The 19,865-nt window shown below is 37.2% G+C and overlaps 2 protein-coding genes across 7 annotated transcripts in view; one reads left to right on the top strand and one right to left on the bottom strand.

Annotated features, from left to right (window-relative positions):
• Positions 1 to 19,865, bottom strand: part of LOC123876145 (brain tumor protein) — a 235,012-nt gene that overhangs the window by 112,134 nt on the left and 103,013 nt on the right. For all 6 annotated transcript variants that reach the window (XR_006798271.1, XM_045922301.1, XM_045922303.1 and 3 more), the window contains one exon: positions 7,199 to 7,275. The gene's annotated coding sequence lies outside the window, so the exon portion shown is untranslated. The remainder of the gene's footprint in view (positions 1 to 7,198; positions 7,276 to 19,865) is intronic.
• Positions 1 to 19,865, top strand: part of LOC123876161 (myb/SANT-like DNA-binding domain-containing protein 3) — a 268,506-nt gene that overhangs the window by 211,020 nt on the left and 37,621 nt on the right. The gene's annotated exons all lie outside the window — the stretch shown is intronic.

Below are 19,865 nucleotides of genomic sequence, written 5' to 3'. Positions count from 1 at the left end.
TGAGACCTCATAGTAATGATTGCGAATAATATGGCCGTAAGAGATTTCATTACTCTCACAACATACGGTAAGTCTTCAAAAGAATTTTTTTATGAATTTTTGGTTATGTATAATTTGTACCAAAAAAGAATAATAAATAATAATTAATGGTGGAAGAGAAAACTCTTATATCTCTGGACTCTACCACTGACGGCTTACGTATAATATCAAATATAAAAGTATATACACACACAGGTGATACACAGTAATCTCGAGATTTTAATATTATTATCGTCTCCTAATTTCTTAGCTACGTAAATGGTAACCCTACATGTACGAACTAACGTTCGCTCTATTCAGCGATTTTATTCAATTCACTCGAATTTGATATATTTTGAAATGTGTTTTTGAATGTAAATAATTTTATGAAAATTTCACATAATACATAGTATGTTGCCGCAAATTAGTTGTATGTTATGGCACATTTTTTAACCCCCGACCCAAAAAGAGGGGTGTTATAAGTTTGACGTATGTATCTCTGTATCTGTCTGCGGCATCTTAGCTCCTAAACTAATGAACCGATTTTAGTTTAGTTTTTTTTTTTGTTTGAAAGGTGGGTTGATCGAGGGTGTTCTTAGCTATAATCCAAGAAAATCGGTTCAGCCGTTTGAAAGTTATCAGCTCTTTTCTAGTTACTGTAACCTTCACTTGTCGGGGGTGTTATAAATTTTTAATTTACACTTGTTGCAATTTCTGCAGGGATCTATAATTAAGAATCTTTGAATCGGCACAAAAATAACTGTCATTTTGTATGGTACACTATATCCAGCTTATACCATGAAAATATAGTTAGTATTATGAAATATGTGCTGACCAATACCTTTTTTTGGATGAAAATTGAAATCTCCCACCAAATAATAGCTAACTATTCATTTAAGCAATTTTTTCGAATCAGTGACCTATACAGAGATAAGACAGTTTGGGAATAAAGCCATTTCGATGGCAGTTTTATGATGTGATAAATTTCACATGAATATCTGATTCAATGAAATGTTAAGTCAGGCCTTCACATTCTAGGAACACAAAAACAAATTGGGTAAGGTATTTCTGTAAAAGGATTTTTTTACGGTTAGGTTCCCCTTTTCTATTTAACCAAGCATGAAGTTTATGAATAGAATAGGAAGATATTTTATTCAAATAAACTTTTACAAGTGCTTTTGAATCGTCGAAGGAGTATACCATTGGTTCGGTATGCCATTCCTACTGATAAGAACCAGCAAGAAACTCAGCGGTTACTCTTTTCAAATGTTAATTTTTTTATAATAATACTTAGGCTAGGAATAGGTACTATCTGCTTACCTGTTCTACTCTATTAATGTCACACAAGTGGAACTAGAATCTAAAATAGGCGTCAAGCGGAAAGGTGGTATCTACAAATTTTCCAAAATTAACTTTAAGGCGAATCTACCTATTATTTAGGGTTCCGTACCTCTTTTGAGGCAATAGGAACCCTTATAGGATCACTTTGTTGTCTGTCTGTCCGTCCGTCTGTCAAGAAAACCTATAACCTCAACTTCTCGTTGAGCTAGAATCGTGAAATTTAGCAAGTAGGTAGGTCTAATAGCACGGGGCGCCAGCCAGGTAACCTCCCAGTGTGCCTGGATGCTGCTGGTCCCTTTTGGATGCGTCCGAAGGGAAGAGCAGTGTTCGGGCCGGTGCGCCCCGGTAACATGACTAATAATTTCTCTTCGGAGATATTGTTGGCTATGGCTAATGACCTGGCAGGGGGGGAGGTTTCTCCGCGTGTCCCTCTGACTAGCAGAGGGCACAGTGGACGAAGCGGCGGGCGGATGGGACGCGGGCGACGTGCGCGTCCCAAGGTCGGGGGACGCACTTCGTTGGTGCGTCCCGGAGGTGCGGTGGTGGGGACCGAGCAGGTCCCCGGTGGAGGGTCTGCCTCGGCAGACGTCGCTGGCTGGGTCGCGGTTGTTTGCTTCGGCCGTTCCCGTGACCCAGTCGCCAGGCGACGCGCAGTAGCGCCGCTGGGGTTTAGTGGGTATTCCGGTCGCCTCTCGGCCGGCGAGTCCCACATACCCTCCCTCAGCTGGCTGGCTGCCTCACGGCTGGCTGGCTAGCTTCCGGGGGGGGATGCGTAAATGCATTCCCCAGCGTCAAAAAAAAAAAAAAAAAAAGGTCTAATAGCACAAGTAAAGTAAAATATCCGAAAACCGTGAATTTGTGATTACATCACCAAAAAAATGTGTTCATGAGCAAATAATAATTAGTATTGTCAATTTTCAAAGTAAGATAAATATACCAAGTGGGGTATCACATGAAAGGTCTTTACCTATACATTCCAAAACAGATTTTTATAATAATAACAGTTTTACAAAACATAATAGTTTTTGATTTATCGTGCATAATGTAGAAAAAATAACCGAGTACGGAATTCGGTGAGCGGGTCTGACTCGCACTTGCCCAGTTTTTCCTTTTTTATGGCGTCAACTTCAAAAACTATCTCCTTTCTTCGAAGTCGGTTAAAAATAGCTACGTATTAACTAATATAGTACAACAAGGTCGTTTCCTTCGACCGTTCTGATGGTATCTGAAGTTTTATTGTTATTTGCTAAGCAGTTTCGTAACACGCTGCATTCTACAGAACTGCCTATTGCCTATTATACCAACGCCTTCGGTCTGAATCGAGCAGGCGATAAACTTTTACAGCTCGACCAAATTAATGTGTAGTTTTGCTTAACTATTATTATTGTGTGTAAATAAAAAACCAGCCAAGTGCGAGTCAGACTTGCGCACCGAGGGTTCCGTACTCGGGCATTGTTTCGACATTTTGCACGATAAATCAAGAACTATCACACTTCACACTAAATCACACTAATATTATAAAGTGTGTGTGTGTATATTTGTTACTCCTTCACGCAAAAACTACTGAACGGATTTGGCTGAAATTTGGAATGGAGATAAATAATATCCTGGATTAGCACATATGCTACTTTTTATCCCGGAAAATCAAAGAGTTCCCACGGGATTTCAAAAAACCTAAATCCACGCGGGCGAAGTCGCGGGAATCGGCTAGTTATGCATAAAAATAAATAAAAATCTGTTTTAGAATGTACAGGTAAAGCCCTTTTAATATGATACCCTACTTGGTATAACTATCTAACTTTGAAACTTGAAAATTCTAATTATTTGTTCATGAACACATTTTTTTCGTGATGTAACCACAAATTCACGGTTCACATTTAAAACAATATGGCAGCTATCTGACGCCATTTTCAAAAGTGAAAAGTCTTTTTAGTTCGTTATGTGGCAGAGCAATCGTGTTTTTTTAAATTTTTTTTTATTCATTTTGATTTTCTTGATTTTTTTTTTCTTTATTTATTTAAGGGCTTTGATACATTTAAAAGTACATGTCAGCCCTATTATAATCTAATTAAATACAACAATACAACAAAATTATTAATCTAACAAAATAAGTCTTTCTCACTATCCATAATTTGATTTAGAAAGCAGCCATGTGCAGGCTGCAGATGTCATTATCCCCAAACCAAACCGAAATATACTTCATAATCTCCTCAATAATAAAACCAATAAATGCTTTGATCTTTTTTTGATTTTCTTGATTTTAAGGTAAGCAGTTTGTCTAGAATCTAGATCTACAGTAAGCGCAGACCTGAGTTTTATACGGGTCAAGCCGTAAGCTTAAAGCTAGTAGATGTTAATATATGTAACATGGTGTTTACACTACTTTATAGGAGTTATCATGGTCCCAGTACTGTTCCTATTAACAATTGAAGGGGAGGGTCACGGTCAAACTAACTTTGTTTTGGCTAAACAACAAGGTGTACCATGTAAGGATCGGTTTACACTATGACAATATTAAAGTAGGTATAATATTATTATAAGATATACGTGAGTCGTGAATATCAACTAGAAATAAACAGTTTACACGATTATTCAATAGTATTTGCAAAATCTAATTGAATAAAGCTATTTTGAATTTTGAAGTTTTTTTTGAATACTCTTTGTATGCAATGCGGGTAGGTAGGTAGTAGGTACATACCATAATTTAGCAAAAGAGGACTTCAAATCCATTTAATTTTTCAAAACAATAAGACAAAATTAAGCTCGCTTGATAACTCAGTCCTCTTAGCATAATCTTGTTACGAAAATGCAAATGAGGGCCTTAATCCCATTAAGTTACAGAACAAATTCGCTTAGCAGCCGCTGTACAATCAAAGCCTAAACAAATATCGAACCCAGTAACGTATGTTAGAGTAATACATATACTAATATAGTATGTAATCATACCACAGACTGTACGAAATAAATAGACGGGAGTTCTCGAGAGCAATCAATAACAGTGAAGCCAGTTTTGCGTTTCATGACCCGCACGCGCCACGCATTTAGCGTTCAGAGCGTCGCGTATTGTCAAGGTTACTATAATGAGTAATGACTGTACTTAAACTTTTAAATACTAACTGGTTTTTTCTTAACTAAATTAAGAGTATTTCATCCTCCTTCATTTAATATTGCTAAAAAAGGACGGAACATGAATTTTACATTCAATGACATAAATTATAGTATGCGAAGAGTGTGCGCTACAAATTTAATAAATAGGCTCTCGACTGGCAGCTTAAGTCACGAGGTTTGACAGCTCTAAAGTTAAAACTGTCAAACTGTATCTGTCCTTTTCTTATAACATTAGTAAGAAGAGGATGCGAATACTCGTTTAGTAAAATTTAGTTGGGCTCAGAATCAGTACCAAATACCAATTTCTTCCATAGAAACTTTAGACGCGGTTTACGCTAAAAACTGACGTTAAACTCGTGCGTTGTATGGCGATAAACCACGCCTAAAGATTTTGTAAAATTACTCAATGCGCTTAGCTATTCGCTAAGTCAACACAACTGGACAAATTAACAAAGATTATCATTCAAGAGAGGTATATACGAAGTAGGTACGAATTTATAAAGTACATAAAAAGACTCATATGAGGACTCCAATATTTAGAATTAGCTAATTGGAAATCGGCTTCTTAATTAATAATATAAATGTCTGTTATATTATTTGCGCGCTTTATACCACCTTTCATTTTCCTAAAGTCTATGGAATGAAATGTGATGATAAAATAATTATGACTATATTTTGGAACAATGGCGGTTGTAAATGGAAAATCCGTGTTCTTGAAATGTTATATTAGAAATTAGGTAAGTATAAATGAATATTAAACTGAAGGTTAAGAGGGGTCTCTCCGTCACTCGCTTCATACAAACGTACGTACGTACGTACTACGTCTGTGGTGTTTTAGATTTTTCTAAAAATATGTAGTTTTAAAATTACAGGGGCTCAAAGATTTGTATGTAAATTTTAAAATACCGCGTAACTTTGAAAACGAATATTTTAACAGAAATCTGGAAAACCACAGACATAGATAGAATATGTCTGCAAAATTTCATGGACTTTGGTTGCTTAGTAAATAAATAAATTGATTCATTGATTGATTGAGTATTCAAATGAAATTGGAACTACGTTTGTATGGTGCGAGTGACGGAGAGACCCCTCTTAAGCTCTCCCCAAAACTCTATTTCTGTGTTAGACCTACCTTTTACTTAAGACTTTTAATTACTTCTCACGTATTTTGTAACTTCGTGACCTTCGAGAATAAATACATCGTAAAAAAATAGATACGTACTTTTATCAAAAACTAGCTGATGCAGGCTACTTCGTCCGCGTAGATTTAGGTTTTTAAAAATCTCGAGGGAACTCTTTGATTTTACGGCATATATTATGTCACTCTCATGCAATATCACGTCGATCCGTTGCTGCTGAAAGACAAACGAACAAATCAACAGACAACACACTTTAGCTTTTATAATATGGGTAGTGATGAGCATCGTTGTAGAATTCAGAAGTTGTAGAACTACTTATACTATCTTATTTAAATTTTAAATCTATGCTAATATTATAAAGAGGTAAAGTTCGTATGTTTGTTTGTAGGGCGTAATCTCTGGAACTACTGACCCGATTTTTTAAATTCTTTCACCAACTGAAAGCTACATTATTCCTGAGTGACGTAGGCTAAATTTTATTGTCAAAAAAATTAAAGATCCCTACTAAACTATAATAAGCTATCCATGGCCCATGCGAAGCCAGTGCGGGTAGCTCGTAAAAATTAAAATGATCAAATCTGTGTAAAAAATATTTTTTAGCCTTGTTTGTAACCACAGGAGTACGGGTTTAATGACAACTGCCATACGCCTTCCAGATTAGCCCGCTTCCATCTTAGGCTGCATCGTCACTTACCACCAGGTGAGATTGCAGTCAAGGGCTAACTTGTATCTGAATAATAATTAATAAAGTAGGTAGGTATGTGGTAATTCAAGCGATAAAACGTGTGTTTTTTTCTCCATTCCGCGTAGATTGATATACGACTCAGGAAAATTTTCCTAGTCCTAGTACATAACCCGGAAGCTCTTTATTTATAAGTTACTTCATATCAGGGCAACAAGGTCGTCAACGTCCGAGTGAAGCTCGCTCGTAGGTACTACAGAGTTTATAACGAACTAACACGCGTACTTAGATATACGTTACATGTTTTATGTGAGGCTTTATTTAATTCCCTTATGTATGAAAAGTTTTTTAGACTGTTAAAATTTAAGTTGAAAACTAAAACCCGCCTGCGATCGTCTTAATGAACGCTGAAATATTACAGGAAAATTGTTTTTCTGTCGCTTGGTATATTTTAATGATGTAGTACATTCACATTTTATGAACTCTGAATTTTTTCTTCTTTCATTTGACATCCCACTCGATATAATGGCAAAAAAAAATTTTGAAGACCCCACTTTTTTCATATGTAACATCCGCTACGTCAATTTTTTTCGTATAAAGTGTAGCCTATGTCACCCGGACCATTACGACGAATCGATTGCCACCTCGTTCATCAAAATCGGCCGAGTAGTTTAGGCGCTACGGTGGAACACACAGAATCTGGATACATACATACATACATACATATTACATAGACTGCTAAAATCATAACCCTTCCTTTTGGCTTTGCCGCAGTTGGGTAAAAAATCCGGTCGAGTCAGCCAGTCTCAATTTTTATCTAGTGCTTTGGTATACAAAGTTTGGTGTAAAATGTTTACTTTTCATTAAGACTGTAATTAAATAAATCAATTTAAAGTAGGTAAATACATACGTTTGATATCGTTGTCAGCGATATCTAATTCATGGTTGGGGGCCGGAGCGCCTCATCCGCTCGAATTGCTTTACTATCTGTAACAAAGAACGTACTATTAAGAATTCGAATTAAAACATTACCTACTAAGTGTTATAACAATTGGTAATAATAAAATTAAACAAGTGTAAATTATTATTTATAACACCCCCGACAAGTGAAGGTTACAGTAACTAGAAAAGAGCTGGTAACTTTCAAACGGCTGAACCGATTTTCTTGGATTATAGCTAAGAACACTCTCGATCAAGCTACCTTTCAAACAAAAAAAAAACTTAATTAAAATAGGTTTATTAGTTTAGGAGCTACGATGCCACAGATACACACGTCAAACTTATAACACCCCTCTTTTTGGGGGGCCCTGCCGAAAAACGAACTACAAAAAGTTTCACATTTGAAAATGGCGCCGTACAGCCGCCATATTGATTTTATTTTCAAAAAAATTATAGATTATCTCCATACATTCAAATGTTCATTGTTATTAATAACTTTCAAGTTGAAAGTTGTTAATAATTTATAAACATTTAACTTATATTTTATTCTAGTTACACAGGTAAAGTTACATAACCATTGTATTAGAAGTTCAGAACCTTTACAATTTTCTAGTTCAGCAAATGAATCCAGTGGAAAAATATATTTCTCTTATAAAATGTAAAACCGCTGCTGGAACACCGCACTCGGATGCTTTTCATTCATCAGTTGCATAACTTGTTTTGAAAAAATATATAAGTACTACCAAGAACCTAGAGTAATAAAGTAAATAATTTTTATTTTATTGATACCAACTAGACTAACTAACTAGAACTTTAATAATAATAATTAATTAATACTGTACCGCGTGTGCGTAACTACAATCACTACCTACCCTCCATTAAAATATATTATTAAGACTTTTTATTTTTATTGTTACACTATGTTTAGATATTATAACGGTGTCGTATTGGTACGGTTTTGCATGTCCGACCATCAGCGCACCATATTAACACATTTAAATTAAGTACTTAGGAATGGGAGAAGTCAACCCACTGTAATACAGTGTTTACTAGCACAGGGGTTGTCAAACCTATTCGTATGTTCTTACCAACTTTTTAACATTGTATACCTACTGTTTATAAGGCACATCTACTAACAAATAGTACATAGGAAAATATTATAAAATAATATTTAGAATAACTATTTGTGCATTGAAATAGTTTAAGAACTTAGAATGAATAAATGATAAATGTTTTAAAATATTGTTACGAGTGTATTGGCAATTGACTAAGAGCCCGCGAGGTCCAGACCTTCGTTTTTATAAAAGCTGAAAGTTTCTCTTCGTATTGTCCTTTATACAGAGAGGAACGATCGGTGACTATTGAGTTTGGATCATGGTGTCTTTGGTAGATAACAGGTAACAAAGGTGTAAAAATCTTTCGTCAAAGTATTTTATTTTATTAACCCCCGACCCAAAAAGACGGGTGTTACAAGTTTGCCGTGTGTATCTGTGTATCTGTCTGTGCTCCTAAACTAATGAACCGATTTTAATCTATGTAGTTTTTTTGTTTGAAAGGTGACTTGATCGAGAGTATATTTTTAATTATAAAAGTGTATTTTTTTTTAATAGTTTTCTTCGGAATAGTATCAAAAAATACGTCATCCATGTATTATTACTTGCTTTCTAATTCACTTTTCTTATTTGTGGCCAAGCGTTTCGTACATTGCATTACATGTAAAATGATTGCATTTTAGTTTGGGGTTACCGGTTTATGCAACATAATGGAAACAATACAAAACAAATTCCAAAATGAGTACACAAATACTAAGCATGCATTCTTAAAGTACCAACAATGAGCTTTTCGTTATCAAATTGTGCTTTTTAATAAAAATCAACGGTTACAAAAATGATTATAACCTTTATGCTTAATTCTTTTTTATGTCGCAGCGGGGTTTGAGAAACGGTTGGATTCATTATGTGGGTAGGTATATTAAGGTGATCGCATACTAACCGATAACCTCCAAAAGCCGCAAGAGCCATAATAAACATTTTTTAACACTAATTACTATTTGGGATATTACCAGTAAGACACTGCTGCATCCAGAGCATACAAGAATGTTAATGACTTGAGTATAAGTAGGTATGCGCTGTCGTGAACTCTATTAACATTTTACGGCTCCCGTAATGCTGGTGACATAACAAATTTTTTGAATTCCGAGAAAAGGGCTTTTGCATCAATCTTTTCTGACGAATTCAAGTTAATGGCCGACATATCGTTCACGTGGAAATCGTGTTTTTTTCTTATTTTCTCTTTGTCCTATGTCTGATAGGTATGCAAGTTATTTCTATCGAACGGTTATGTCTCAAATAACATACCAACAAGACACATTTTCGCATTGATTCAAGTATTTATAAATCCCGTGGAAACTGTTTCCCAATTTTCTGGGATAAAAATTAACCTACATCCATCTGCGAGATGCAAGCTATCACTGTACAAAATTCATAAAGATCGGCCCAACGAGTAGGCGTTGAAAAGATAACAGACAAAAAACATCTTAGCTTTCATAATACACATAAATAAGTATTTATAGGTTATCAACTTCTGACGGCTCTTCCGGCTCTTGCAGTCGTGTGCGATCACCCTTACATCGTACCACGTCTTTTGACCTTGGTTTTCGAAAAAAAGGGAACCCAGGTAGCAACGCTCCGAACCGTCAAACGAGAACGAATGGTTTTAGAGGCGACCGAAATGATAAAGGAACATGATAAGAAAAAAATTTCATGAGTCATTCCAAGGGTATTTATTTATTTCTGTTGAAGTATGAAGCAGGTTGAAATACATATTATATTATGATTAAATAATGCTCGTCACTTCGTTTTTAAGGTTCTTTCGTTAACAAGGTTTTTAAAAATTCCAAGGGAACTCTTCAATTTTCTGAAATAAAAAGTAGTCTATATAGGATGCAAGTTATCTTTGTATCAATCGTCGAAATAGATTAAGCGGATGGGACGTGAAAAGCTAGCAAAGAGACACATATAGGCATACAGACGGACAGACATATTTTTCCATTTATAATATTAGTAAGTAGGATTAGTATTGATTACCGTCAAGTGCAAAATTATACAAAAAAAATTAGGTCCCAAAAGCTACCTATGTAGTTACCTACCGTAAAAGCCACAAATTGCCCAAATCTAGAACCAAACCTGAGTTACTTTATTTGAAGTTCAATCTACGCTGTTGCTGCGTCTGGGAGGGCAATTCTGTTGTACCGTCTTTAAACTAACAAGTGCAAATTAAAAATTTATCACACCCCCGACAAGTGAAGGTTACAATAACTAGAAAAGAGCTGATAACTTTCAAACGGCTGACCCGATTTTCTTGGATTATAGCTAAGAACACTCTCGATCAAGCCACCTTTCAAACAAAAAAAACTAAATTTAAATACGTTTATTAGTTTAGGAGCTACGATGCCACAGACAGATACACACGTCAAACTTATAACATCCCTCTTTATGGGTCGGGGGTTAAAAAGACAAGTTTACTTTCTTACTAGCCCTTTAATAAGTTTTAGTATCCCTTTCATAATGATCCCTGCAAAAAGGATAGCACTAGATTTAGACTAGACCTGTGTAGTTTAGTTTTAGAAATTGTGTACAGCAAAATTAGCCACAACGTTCATTCAGGCAATTATCCTCACCCATTGTCAAAACTAACCCTCCATTATTATCAAAACAGCGAAACACGAAATGGCGGTAACACGAAAACGCCGAACAATTATACAAATGCGGCTATTAATTACACATAACAATATATCCACGGTGAATGATTAATTTCTGTCCGTTTGCGAAATTGCTGAGTGTTGAGCCTTGGGCAGACACACCGCGTGACGCATAACTGAGCAGTTCCTGCACATACTTGTAGGTAGGTAGGTTGCGCATAACTGGTTAGGTTCCTGCGGTAGTGGAGCGGTGCGGGAGGGGTGTGATGATGTGACGTGGGAGCTCAGTGATACGCGTCAGCTTGTGACAACTGTCACCCTAACGCACCGCTCCACTAGCGCAGGAGCTTACTTACTACCTCTCTAATACAACTGAGGTAACTACAAGCCATCCTATTTTAGCTCCCAAGCAACCTGGAAGTGGTGTCCGACCGAACCTTCGGTTTCAGCCACCTTCGGCCAAACCTTCCGAAGCCGAAGGTGATGCTGCCTGCGACAATGTTTACGTGGATGGTAATTTCAAAATCCCGTGGGAACTCTGTAATTTTCTGGAAAAATTAAAGTAGCCTACGGCCTTCGCCGCCATGCAGGCTCTTTACCTAATTTTGTCAAAATCGGTTAAAATGATAGGTCGTGTTAAGGCTAGGAGACAGACACACACACATTCGCAATTATATATTGATACTAGATGATACCCGCGACTTCGTCTGCGTGGATTTAGGCTTTTAAAAATCCCGTAGGAACTCTTGGATTTACCGGGATAAAAGTCCTATGTCCTTCCCCGGGATGTAAGCTAATGCTGTACCAAATTTCGTCAAAATCGGTTAAACTGCTGGGCCGTGAAAAGCAAGCAGACGGACAGACAGACACACTTTCCCATTTATAATATTAGTATGTACGGATATGGATGAACTAAAAGAGCCGCATTATAAGTATTCGAAGCCGCATTTGACACGTTTTCGTCGCGCGTTATGTATGCCCAATCCTTTACAGCCCGACCGAATTAGAACGGACCTTGTGGGTGGTAATGAACTATTAGAATGCGATCGTTTAACCTTCCTTTCGCCCAACGCTTTAAGTGCTGGTCTTGAGAAACATCACGAATCACGATTATTTGGCGTACCTACCTAGAGTCATAGCTCTGAAGTTCGTCCTTTTTCGTCATTTATACTCAGGCTACGTTATTCTCCCTACGTTAGACTCAGGCTATTCCAAAGAAATACTACGACAAGCCCGTTTGAATGTACAGCAATATGTAACGTACATTAATTACATCCATGATTGCGAATTTCTTAAGCCAACAGCACAGCAGAATTTTATTAGACTTCATACTCAAGTCAAAACATCTTAATTACACTGTCAAGTTGATTAAAATTGTTCATAAATCTGAGCTCGGATGCCGCTACGTTGCGTCGCGTCGTTCAAACTTGTTCGCCCTATGCGCCCTTATAGACTTAGAGCCTGTGAGGGCCAGACCTTCGATGTTTAATAAAAGCTAAAAGTGTAATAAGGCCGCCAAATTGTACCTATCTGCCTATATTTTGTTATGCTTTGTAGGTATGTGTTTTTAGGGTTCCGTAGCCAAATGGCAAAAAACGGAACCCTTACATATAGATTCGTCATGTCTTTCTGTCTGTCTGTCTGTCCGTCCGTATGTCACAGCCACTTTTTTCTGTACCTACTAATTATGTGGTGTACAATTAAAGTATATTCATTCATTCATTCAAAGTTTCTCTGCGCATTGTCCCCAACATAGCGAGAAACGTTCAGTGACTATCAAGTTTGGATCATGGTGACGCAAGACATATATTATTAAAGTTTAAGGGTGTCTGGCATGGGGTTGCCGCTATACTAAGATCTACAGAGGGCACTTTGACTGCTCAGACTGTTGCTGTTAAAACGAGACAGCTTTATAACGCTGGCATACATCTGTCTCGTTTTAATTCAAACTTAAGTAAAAGTGCGGTCTATAGATGTTCCTCCTTGTGTTTTAGACAATGCGCAAAGAAAGTTTTAGCTTTTATAAAATAACGAAGACCTGGCGCTCACGGGCTCTTGGTCCATTAACTTGCTTTTTCGGATAATTTACTGATGTCACTTTTGTATCGGAATTTTCATTAAGAGCGAGTCTCATACACTTCGGTATTTTAAAATGAGACTATGTTATATTATGTAGGTAATATTGCGAAATAATATGTCTAAATACTCATACTGCGTACTAAATAAATAAAAAAGGTTTTAATAATAATTCTATGAAGGTTAAGTACATACATTATTGATAGATACAGTAACTAGAAAAGAGCTGATAACTTTAAAACGGCTGAACCGATTTTCTTGGATTATAGCTAAGAACACTCTCGATCAAGCCACCTTTCAAACAAAAAACTAAATTAAAATCGGTTCATTAGTTTAGGAGCTACGATGCCACAGAAAGATACACAGATACACACGTCAAACTTATAAACCCCTTTTTTTGGGTCGGTGGTTAAAAATAATAATAATTAGCTTAACCACTATTACTGATCCGTGATCTCGCATTGTTGCTGAATAGGTAGGTACTATAAAGGTACTAGCCGAAGTCCCAGGTTTAGGTTTTTTTTAAAGAATATTAGTCATGTTATTAATGACCAATATTCCCCTTTCCCCTCCAACTAAGCGTAAAGCTTGTGCTACGAATAGGTACGACAATAGTGCAACGGGTGGGGTTTGAACCGGCGACCTTTCGGAATTCAGTCCGCTCTTCAACCGTTGAGCTATTGAGGTTATAATACAACACGTAAGCGAATGGATTAGTTAATTTTAGTGTCACGTCGCGCCGTCAGGTGCATAGTACGGTCTCAGCCTTATGGGTTTATATTTGGAATTCCGTTTGAGAAATACATGTACTGCCGGTTGAGTGACGTAATATCCTGGCATCTAGACTAAGTACTCCCGAGGTATACGTTTGGTTTACATAATACCAACCTCCTTAGCAAGCTAGCATCTTATAAGTGTCTTATCCTACTAGTATTATAAACGCGAAGGTTTGTATGTATGGATGGATATATGGATGGATGTATGGATGTTTGTTACACTTTCACGCAAAAACTACTGACGGATTTGGATGAAATTTAGAATGGAAATAGACTATACCCTGGATTAACACATAGGCTACTTTTTAACCCCCGACCCAAAAAGAGGGGTGTTATAAGTCTGACGTGTGTATCTGTGTATCTGTCTGTGGCATCGTAGCTCCTAAACTAATGAACCGATTTTAATTTAGTTTTTCTTGTTCGAAAGATGGCTTGATCGAGAGTGTTCTTAGCTATAATCCAAGAAAATCGGTTCAGCCATTTGAAAGTTATCAGCTCTTTTCTAGTTACTGTAACCTTCACTTGTCGGGGGTGTTATAAATTCTTAATTTACACTTGTTATCTTGGAAAATCAAAGAGTTCCCAAGAGATTTTATAAAAACTTTCATCCATGCGAACGAAGTCGCGGGCATCAGCTAGTTAGTCATACATCCAGGGTTCGAGCGACCTTGTTGACGCTGTGGTCATCAGTGGGAAGTCCTGGGTTTAATCCTCGGTTGGGTCATTTAGATTTCATCATGATCAACCCGTCGCCAGCTAACTACTAAGTACGGATCTCATCTCAGAGAAGGGTTTGGTTGTCTTCCACGCTAGCCTAGTGCGGACTGGCAGACTTAACAAACTTTTGAGAACATTATTAAAACTCTCAGGCATGCAGGTTTCTTCACAATGCTTTAGGTACTTCACTGTTATAACCAGTGATATTCAATTGCTTAAAAAAAAAGATTCCGACGAGTTGCGAACCTTTTCCTTTTTTCGAAGTCGGTTAAAAAGCCACATAATTCCGAAAAGTTAGAGGTGGTTAGAGATGCGTGCCCGAGATCGAATCCCCAACCTTCCAAATAGGAGGCTGTCGCCTTAACCACTAGGTCATCACGGCTTCTTAAATAAATAATTGCTTCGGGCCTTTCTAATTTAGAAGGCAAGGGTAACTTAAATTAGTTAAGAGATGCATTGCAATAAGAAGCCTATTATTCAAGCGAGCCGTTAAAATCGGACACACTCAATAAACTTTGCCCGGTCAAGGACCAGACAATGCAAACAACAAAATACATACATACAAAGTTACCCGCATTGACTGTTGACGAGGGTTACGGGTTACCCGCTCTATTTGCGAACACCTTGCGTCAAATACAAGGTCACACGTATTTACAATTTATATAAAAGAAGGTATAGGTGCTTTAGTTTACATTAGTTTACTTAAAAAGTAAACAAGTAGCTTCTCGCTGAAATGCGTAACCCCCCATCCACACACTGTCCGTGTGGCAAGGGAAGGAGCGAGGAACGGAAGCAGAGACGTAGTGTGGCCGCGTTACTCGCATGTTCCTCGTTCGTCTCCATCGCTCCCTATTTTTAACCCCCGACCCAAAAAGGAGGGTTGTATCTGTCTGTGGCATCGTAGCTCCTAAACTAATGAACCCGATTTTAATTTAGTTTTTTTTTTGTTTGAAAGGTGGCTTGATCGAGTGTTCTTAGCTGTAATCCAAGAAAATCGGTTCAGCCGTTTGAAAGTTATCAGCTCTTTTCTAGTTACTGTAACCTTAACTTGTTGGGAGTGTTATAAATTTTTAATTAAGACTTGTGTCGGTAAGTATGCAATAGCGCGCACGCTGCCACAGTTTCGACGTCCATCGCGTTGCAAAGGCAAGCGACCTAGTGCGGCGCGTCGCGATGAATTGCGCGAGTAGAGCAGTGTGTGGACGGGGGGTAAGAGGCACGCTATACCTACCCGGCCCACACGACTTTGCATTAGTATTGCTTACAGCAAACTGACAATGAAATACTAAGGTCTTAAAATACTTTTAGAATCACGATATCTCAGTAATGGTGTTTCATAGAGAAAAAATAAGAAAATTTTTGTAGATAATTTTATGATCTAAAAATTTTTAACCCCCGACCTAAAAAGAGGGGTGTTATAAGTTTGAGCTGTGTATCTGTCTGTGGCATCCGTAGCTCCTAAACTAATGAACCCGATTTTAATTTAGTTTTTTTTTTGTTTGAAAGGTGGCTTGATCGAGAGTGTTCTTAGCTGTAATCCAAGAAAATCGGTTCAGCCGTTTGAAAGTTATCAGCTCTTTTCTAGTTACTGTGACCTTCACTTGTCGTGGGTGTTATAAATTTTTAATTTACACTTGTGTCATGTTATAAAACTGATGACTTATTAAACACGCTGTATAATCTTCCAAAGGGTCAAGTTAGAGTATTGAATTTGATGACTAGCCGTAACAATAGACATCTATATAATGAAATGCTCTCGATCAAGCTTATTGTCTAGATTAGATGTATTAATAGCTACAGTACTATTAAACATAGAAACCTAATTGATAGTGAAATACGTGTTTCGAATGTACATTGTATGTCCAATCCACAGTTTAATAATACACTGTTAGGAAATAGGAATAACAATTATTATAATCAATCAAATATACTTAATTAGTTATTTATAAATAAACACGTACTAAATTATTCAGATGATTGTTAGAATTGATTCCATAACAAGTATTAATAATAACTAGCTGATGCCCGCAGCTTCGCCCGCGTGGATTGTTCAGATCCCCTGCAGCATCAGGATTGAGGAGTTGGAATCCAATTTTTTTATGAAACAATGTCGCAAAGTTCCTCTATCGATTAAAAAAGAAATGACGCAAATCGGTTCAGAAATCACGGAGATTTCGGTGTACATAGGTAGAAAAACACAACTCCCTCTTTGAAAGTCGGTTAAAAAAGTAGCCTATGTTACTCCCTGGTCAATTCTCTACTTGTCTGTGAAAATCCCGTCAAAATCGGTTCAGCCGTTCCGAAGATTAGCCTTTTCAAACAGACAGACAGACAGACAGACAGACAGACAGACAGACAAAAATTTAAAAAACGTGTTATTCAGTTATAGTATCGTTCAAATAACCATGTGACTTTAATATGCAGTAGTTATTTCGATATTACAGACAGACACTCCAATTTTATTTATTAGTATAGATTAACAACAAATTATAGCCTAAGCCTATTATTAAGCTGTGATAGCCTAGTGGTTAGAACGTCCGCCTACTAATCGGAGGTCGGGGGTTCGATCCCGGGCACGCACCACTAACTTTTCAGTTATGTGCGTTTTAAGCAATTAAATATCACTTGCTTTAACGGTGAAGGAAAACATCGTGAGGAAACCTGCATGCCTGAGAGTTCTCCATGTTCTTAAAGGTGTGTGAAGTCTGCCAATCCGTATTGGGCCAGCGTGGCGGACTATGGCCTAAACCCTTCTCATTCTGAGAGGAGACCCGTACTCAGTAGTGGGGCGGAAATGGGTTGATCATGAACAACAAATTAATATATTCAACTACTAGAGGATGCCCGCGACTTCATCCGCGTGGATTTAGGTTTTTGAAGATCCCTTGGGAACTGTTTGATTTTCCGAGATAAAATGCCTATGTCAATTATAGGGATTCAAGCTACCTCGGTACCAAATTTCATACAAATCGGTTAAGCGGATGGGTTTTTAGGAATCCCGTGGGAACTCTTTGATTTTCCGGGATTAAAAGTAGCCTATGTCCGTCACTGGGATATAAGCTAACCCTTTACCTCAGAATCGGTTAAACTGTTGGGCCGTGAAAAGGTAGCAGGCAGACAGACAGGCAGACAAAAAGACAGACAGACAGACAGACACACTTTCGCATTTATAATATTAATATAGTATGGATAGTATGGATATGGATAAATAGCTACCGGCTACTACTGACCTTTTTAGGGTTTCGGAGTGAAACAGGGAAACTCTTATAATTTCGTTCAGTTCGCGTCTATCCGTTATTTTTAACCGACTTCGAAAAAGGAGGTTCAACGCGTATTTTTTTGACGATGTTACTCCGTCAAATCTAAGCCAATTTCAATAATTCTTTTTTTAGTGTTCTGTATCTCCAGAAAAATAAAGGAACCCTAGGAATTTTAAAAAGTCTTCTTTCTTGTACGTAGGGGTACGAAACATTCGTGTGCTTAAAGCTTATTTTTAGGGTTCAGCACCTCAAAAGAAAAAAAGAAACCCTTAAAGGATCCCTTTGATGTCTGGCTGCGTCTGTCGTGTCTGTCAGGAAACCTATAGGGTACTTTTCGTTGACCTAGAATCATGAATTTGGCAGGTAGCACAAATGGAAAATTACGAAAACCTAAGTACACGGTTTGCGTAATTTTCCCTTTTCTACCTCATCTAATTCAAATTTAAAATATATTTATTCAATTAGACTTTTACAAGTTCTTTTGAATCGTCAAAAGCATCTACCACTGGTTCGGAATGTTTTTCCTACCGAGAAGAACCAGCAAGAAACTCGGCGGTTGCTCTTTTCAAAGATTTGATATATAATATTATGCCATGTATAAAAGCAATATAAGTCCCAATAATCATCAATCATCTCCTAATCACATAAAAATATTAAAATTGTTTAATTTTTTGTACGATGATTTTTTTTTCTGTAAAACTACTTGTGCCTATAGTGACATTGAAAACGGTTATTAGTTTACTATCACACTAATATTATAAAGGCGAAAGTGTATGTGTGTTTGTGTGTGTGTGTGTGTGTGTGTGTGTGTGTGTGTGTGTGTTTGTGTGTGTGTGTGTGTGTGTGTGTGTGTGTGTGTGTGTGTGTGTGTGTGTGTGTGTGTGTGTGTGTGTGTTTGTTACTCCTTCACGCAAAAACTACTTGACAGATTTGGCTGAAATTTGGAATGGAGATAGATAATATCCAGGATTAGCACATAGGCTACTTTTTATCCCGGAAAATCAAAGAGTTCCCAGGGGATTTCAAAAAACCTAAATCCACGCGGACGAAGTCGCGGGTATCATCTAGTCCCATATATAATCTGAATAGGAAAACCGTTTGATATTTCCATTAGGTATAGGATTCCTTTGAGCGGGTTAGTAACCACAGGTTAATTCCTACGTTATTAGACGCTCGGGTTGAAAACGATTGACTCTGTGCGAATCTATTACTTAATTAATATTAAACTAAGTCATTCAATCCGTTCACAATGAACCTTACCGGATTGTAGGCCACAAAACAAGCATCAGTATGCAGAACACAGACATGTAAAATGATAGTGATAGACAGGACAAAGCCACAAAATATGTAACGAGCGAAAAAGAGATAATTGAATTTATTTTATCTTCTCGTTTCAAATCTTTTAAGTTTAAACTAATAGAATAAATAGATCGTTAAGTTAGGAGCAAGTCTTAAAAACCCGCCAAGTTCGAATCAGACTCTTGGCGGATATATTTTTGACCTTTTGCACTAATGATGCATAAAAATAAATAAAAATCTGTTTTTGAATGTACAGTTAAAGCCCTTTCATGTGCCCACTTGGTATAGTTACCTTACTTCGAAAATTGAAAATACTAATTATTATTTGTTCATGATCACATTTTAATTTTTTTTGTGATTAAACCACAAATTCACGGTTTTTGGATTTTTTCCTTTACTTGTGCTAAAAGACCTACCTGCCTTTCATGATTCTAGGTCAACGGGAAGTACCCTATGGGTTTTCTTGATAGACACGACAGACGGGACAGAGAGACAGTAATCCTATAAGGGTTCCTTTTTTCCTTTTGAGGTATGGAACCCTAAAAAGAGGTAGGGTTGATGACAAGTCAGCGCTTGACTGCTGAGACTATACCAAATTTTGTGTACAAAATGTGCCAAAGAAGCCGCTCTACATTTTCAGTATGGTAGGAATCCACACCAACGCTTGACGAGGGTGCTATTCTATTTGCAAACACCTGACGGCAGATCGGAGCACCTTTAAACATTTGCTCGACTTAATTAAGGAATTTAAATATGGAACGACGACGGTTACGTCTTCATTTGCATCTGTTGTTTTTTCATATACTACCA

Source organism: Maniola jurtina, chromosome 21 (assembly GCF_905333055.1).
Source record: "Maniola jurtina chromosome 21, ilManJurt1.1, whole genome shotgun sequence".
Lineage (NCBI taxonomy): Eukaryota > Metazoa > Arthropoda > Insecta > Lepidoptera > Nymphalidae > Maniola > Maniola jurtina.
This window is presented reverse-complemented; position numbering and strand designations above follow the sequence as displayed.